Here is a 5,272-nt window from a genome sequence, read left to right as displayed (position 1 = left end):
TGATGTAGCATGTGGGACTAGCCGATCCACAGTCGCGTGGGTAGAGAAATCTCTAACACATCGGCGGCCTAAAAAAATCTAAATGGCTAAAGCTTCCCATGGCTCTCCTCTCTCAATTGGTGTTCAAGCTAATATCTTTTTCTATCCCTTACATCCCATAGTGCTCAACCTTACATCCCATAGTGCTCAACCTTCGTAGTTGGTGTCAGGTGCTACAACAATTAGACATCTTGGATGACAATGTCGATAAACTCAACATGTTTATGCCAGATGATATCCCAACAATATCGGCCAACTACGAGGCTGTTTTGCAAGAAGCTATCAATGGGTCATTAGCCACGGTTGGATAGAGGTTTATAATACCCATCAGCATCTAAATCTTTCAGAATCCACCTTATATCATACTTTTGGTATTATTAAACTTTATCAAAATATCCATAAGCATTTGGAGTCTATGCTCACTACTGTGGTTTATAATTTTGATAAAAAAACATATTGAATATCCTAATATAACCACAGAAGATATAATTGAACTCCAAGAATTAGCTCGCCCACCCGCCCCCAGGCCTTCCCTAGAAATGGCAGAGAGACTGACAACTAGTTCTTTTTTATGCCTAGGATAAACAAGACTTCAGAGAGAGTGATTATACCACCATTTGGCACCAGTGACCTTATCAACTATTTTCACTGGGGTGTTAATTATTGAGATATCGAGCTCAACTAGTGCTACGGGCAGACTACCATTCTTCCTATAATGTAAGTAAGAATGGCAGTGGTGCCATTCACCCCTTCAAGGTGATTGGATGGGAGGCCTTGATATAACACCACTACCATTCTTCCTTTAATGTAAGGGAGAATGGCAGTGGTGCCATTCTCCCCTTCAAGGTTTTTTAGGAAGTAGCCGCGTTTATACACGCAAGTTTTAGGAGATAGCCGCGCGAATACACGCGTTTGAGATTAAGTAATTAAGTTGATTATTAAGAATTAGATTTGATTTATGGCATGCTAGGCAATGATAATAAAGCATCATGCCTCTTTCATTTGGGCCACTGTTTATGTCAAAGCGAAGCTGTTCTGCCTCAAATCCATCATACCACTCCCTTGGTTGATCGATAAGGATGACGATCAACTTCAGGAATCTGACAAAAGCCACGATGTCTAGATCAGGAATTATGTGCCATGTTTGTATCCATGTGAACATTTACTTGGCTTGTAATATATGAAAATGTAGTTGGTGAGAATTGTAGAAAATTGTAGCAAACATGAGAATCTCTTCACTTTGCATCGTGGAATTGGAGCGGAGTAAGCCTTCGCTTGATGGGCATGTAAGCGGATCCACTCATTGGGTTGGTGGAACATTGGTACTGATGACTATATTCTGGTATCATCAGATATTCCTTTCACCAATCTTATTGTATACCAAAATCCTTGATGCGGGGATTGGTATCATCTGTGGTGATAGCCTACCCTTGTATGAACTGGGTGTGTCTTGCACCACTTGCGAAAATAGTAGCCAATCATGAAGGTGACAATTCGGATTCCCAGCAGGTCGGCTAAGTGGGGGTTTTTCAGCTTTGTGTGCTTAGCCACGTTCTCCCATAATGTGCCTTCTCCCTTGATTGGTAACAAGTCTTCTAAATCTGGCATTGGTGCATGGAGAGCGTAAGGCACATAAGACTGCCTTTGTGATTCGATTGTAGAATAAGCTCATTTGGGAATAATCATTCGAGTTAGTTCAAATGGTGTGATTTGCATCAACACCTTGAACATGAGTTTTGGCTTTAAAAGTGGGTTTCCTGATCTGATGAACCCCTCATATTGTGCAACTGTCAGGGACTCAATGACATTTATGTTAGTAAAAGCTTCAATGTCATCCTAAGGTTGGATATTATGTACCTCATCAAGCGGTCGTGGGGGAGACACATTGGGTGTCGACGTCTCCTCGGGGGCGAGACAGATTGGGTGTCGGCATCTCCTCGGGGGCAAGAGGGTTAGTGGGAATATCAATAGGGATAGAAGGTAAGCGAGAGAATATGCAATATGCCTCAAATTCGTTAGTAGGAGCTACACTCAAAATTTACTTGCGATTGAAGAGAACACAAGATAAGTAGCTGAAATAGAGAAGCCTTGTGTCTCTTCCCAGCTATATACACATCACGTTTAAAGACATGGTGGACACTGGGTTTTGGACTTCACACTCAGCATTCAGAAGAACCTTGAAAAAGCTTCAATCACACCAAAACTTCTACAAACACGAGTTAAGCGACCAGGTCTTTCGACCTTGGTAAAAGGTTTTGAGGAGAAAACCTACATCAAGTAGGGGGGGGATGTTAATCCCATTTTGGATTAACAAAGATGCTCCTCCATTTAAGGACATTATAAGTGTCATGTAAAGGCACTATAAAAGTTGCTTTGAGATACTGGCCACCTAAGGCCTCCATTTAAGGACATTAATAAGTGTCATATAAAGGCACTATAAAAGTTACATTGAGATACTAGCCACCTAAGGCCTTAGTTAATAAGTTTTGGGAACCCAAGTGTGAATAAGGGCCAGTTGTATAAAAGGCAATTCTCATAATAAAATGATACAATCCCCCTTTGTGCTATGAGAACTCTTGTGCTTTATCTTGAGAGAGAGAGAGAGAGAGAGAGAGAGAGAGAGAGAGAGAGAGAGTGTGCTCTAGTACATGTGACTCTTTCATGCATACATGTGTGAGAGAGAGTGAGGGGTCGATTGCCTTGCATTCGTGGTGCGAACGCTGCACATGTAGATGCATATAGAGTTCTTGATACAATATAACCCCGCTGATAATCTCGTGGTAATAGAGGAGGCTTAGGATGTGATCCCCAGATAGCAAAAAGGCACTGGAACAAAGGGTGGCTTTAGCCAAATAACACCAAGCCACCCCCACCAATCCATCAATCGTTTTGATCAACCTTTGAAGTAGCTAGCACAGAGCCATCGGGCGTGCCAGGTGTTAACTATCTGACGGAAGCCGCAAATTGGTGGGACTTGAAGAACTGGCCTTCAAACACAGGCCGATAATAGACGGCAATATACATGCACGTACATTGTAATTATATATATTTTATTATAACAATTTTGTAACATAATGTTCTTGTAACATAAAGACCAATGGTGGGGCAAGAAAGAGGGTCTTTCCACAATGATAAAGCAAGAAACAAATAGGAGTAACATATAGAGATAGAGAGAACAAATGGAATAGAGAGTTTGATAGAGTAGCATTGTACGAGTTTGAAGAGCACATTATTACAGAGTGTCTAAAAATTATTCATTGTGTACTATCTTAGTGAGCGAGTGATAGAGTGAGCTTCTGTGTTTTCTGATTAGTCTTTGAGCCAATGAGTTTCGAACCCATTTGTCTTAGGTATTGATAGATTTGTTTTCAATCTTAGTAAAGCGCCTGTCTTGTATGTCGGATTGACCACCTACAGCAGGTTCCAGTTATCCAAGTCTATTTGGTTGAATATAAATGCTAGAATTTTCAATGATGGGTTGCACCTGATGAAAATGCCTTCAATTCAATATTGCTTTGTTGTAATTGTCTAACATTGCTCAAGGAGGGATAAATGTCATGAAACTGCTCACTGTGTGTCCCGAGTCATGGGAGGGGTCACATCGACATTTCTCAAAGCTGCTCGCTTCTAGCCATCCTCAATCAATGTGTAGTCCCTGTGCAAGTCAATGGTTGGAGTTCCTTAGCATATCACACTCTATCATATTTGTTGTAATTGTCTAACATTGCTCAAGGAGGGATAAATGTCATGAAACTGCTCACTGTGTGTCCCGAGTCATGGGAGGGGTCACATCGACATTTCTCAAAGCTGCTCGCTTCTAGCCATCCTCAATCAATGTGTAGTCCCTGTGCAAGTCAATGGTTGGAGTTCCTTAGCATATCACACTCTATCATATCTAGAGTAGGTTGTACATATGAGGAGATGTTTTTTTCTTACTACTAGATTATACACATTCAAGGAAAGTATTTCTCCTTTGAAGATAGGAGAGTCAAACCATGGAACAATTCTAAAGGGAGAAGTTGGTGTATTATCGGGCATCCCTACCACAATAGGCAGGGATGTCCACCTAGAGGAAAGATGGATAGCTCTATCCTCTCTTGACTTAGTTTGTTGTAAGATGGGTTTGGAAGTTTCTTGGGCATATTTCCATAATACTATATTTGATATTCAAGCTCTAATACATCGTATAAGCTTTTAATTTTGGTGGTGCTATAGTGGGTTTAGATTCCTCTCTAAGTATTATTCTAAGAAGATGGGTTTGGGAAGTTTCTTGGGAGTATTGCCCTAATATTAGTATTGATATTTAAGCTCTAATACATCGTATGAGCTTCTAATTTTGGTGGTGCTATAGTGGGTTTAGATTCCTCTCTATGTATTATTCTAGGTGGTCTTGTTTTTTTTGAGAGAATTCTCATGTAATTGGGCTACTGTGTATAGGGGTTGGATGACTTGATAATCGTTGGATGTACTTAGAGGGTGCTCTACTTGGTGGAATCTAAGTCCTTCATAGGAAGGAGGATCATTTTGTTGTGTTGGGCAGGTGCTAATAAATACATAAAACCATTAAAAAAAATCATCATTTGTAACTCTTGAAACTACACGTTCACTTTTACTTAAGCTCTAGCAATGTCCTCAATGATCAAAAATCATAATCGATAGGCTCTTACCCTTACACAATACTTTGTTCATGCTGTGTTATGCTATTCAACACCTACATGTATTCTTTATAAGTGGATAATATAATGTGAGAACATAAGAGTCTTGAACTCATTTTGCAAGAATCTACTCTGACATTAAACCTCCTATCTTAGATGTGAACTCATTTGGCAAGAATCCACTCTCACACTAAACCTCATATCTTAGGCCGAGCCTTAAAATATAATATCATGCTCTATTAAGGTATTTCTGGGTTAGTCACGAAATATTCTATGTTATTTTAAAATTTACAAATCTTTTCTTTTAGCTACACGTGAAAGTGTTTAAATTGCTTTAAGTTATATTTTCTAAAGTTTGGGTTTAAGGAGCCACACCTCAATGTTTATGTGAATGGAGTAGAGGTGGAGTAAACGTTTAAAATCTCCTGGTGAGGAGGGCTAAAGGTTGGGTTTAAGGAGCCACACCTCAATGTGAGTGGAGTAGAGGTGGAGTAAGCCTGCAAAGTCTCTTAGTGAGGAGGGCTAAAGGTTGGGTTTAAGGAGCCACACCTCAATGTGAGTTGAGTAGAGGTGGAGTA

Source organism: Cibotium barometz, chromosome 3 (genome assembly GCF_041138505.1).
Source record: "Cibotium barometz isolate CiBa-2024 chromosome 3, ASM4113850v1, whole genome shotgun sequence".
NCBI classification, from domain to species: domain Eukaryota; kingdom Viridiplantae; phylum Streptophyta; class Polypodiopsida; order Cyatheales; family Cibotiaceae; genus Cibotium; species Cibotium barometz.
The sequence above is the reverse complement of the archived record's forward strand: the minus strand, read 5'-3'. Positions refer to the sequence as shown.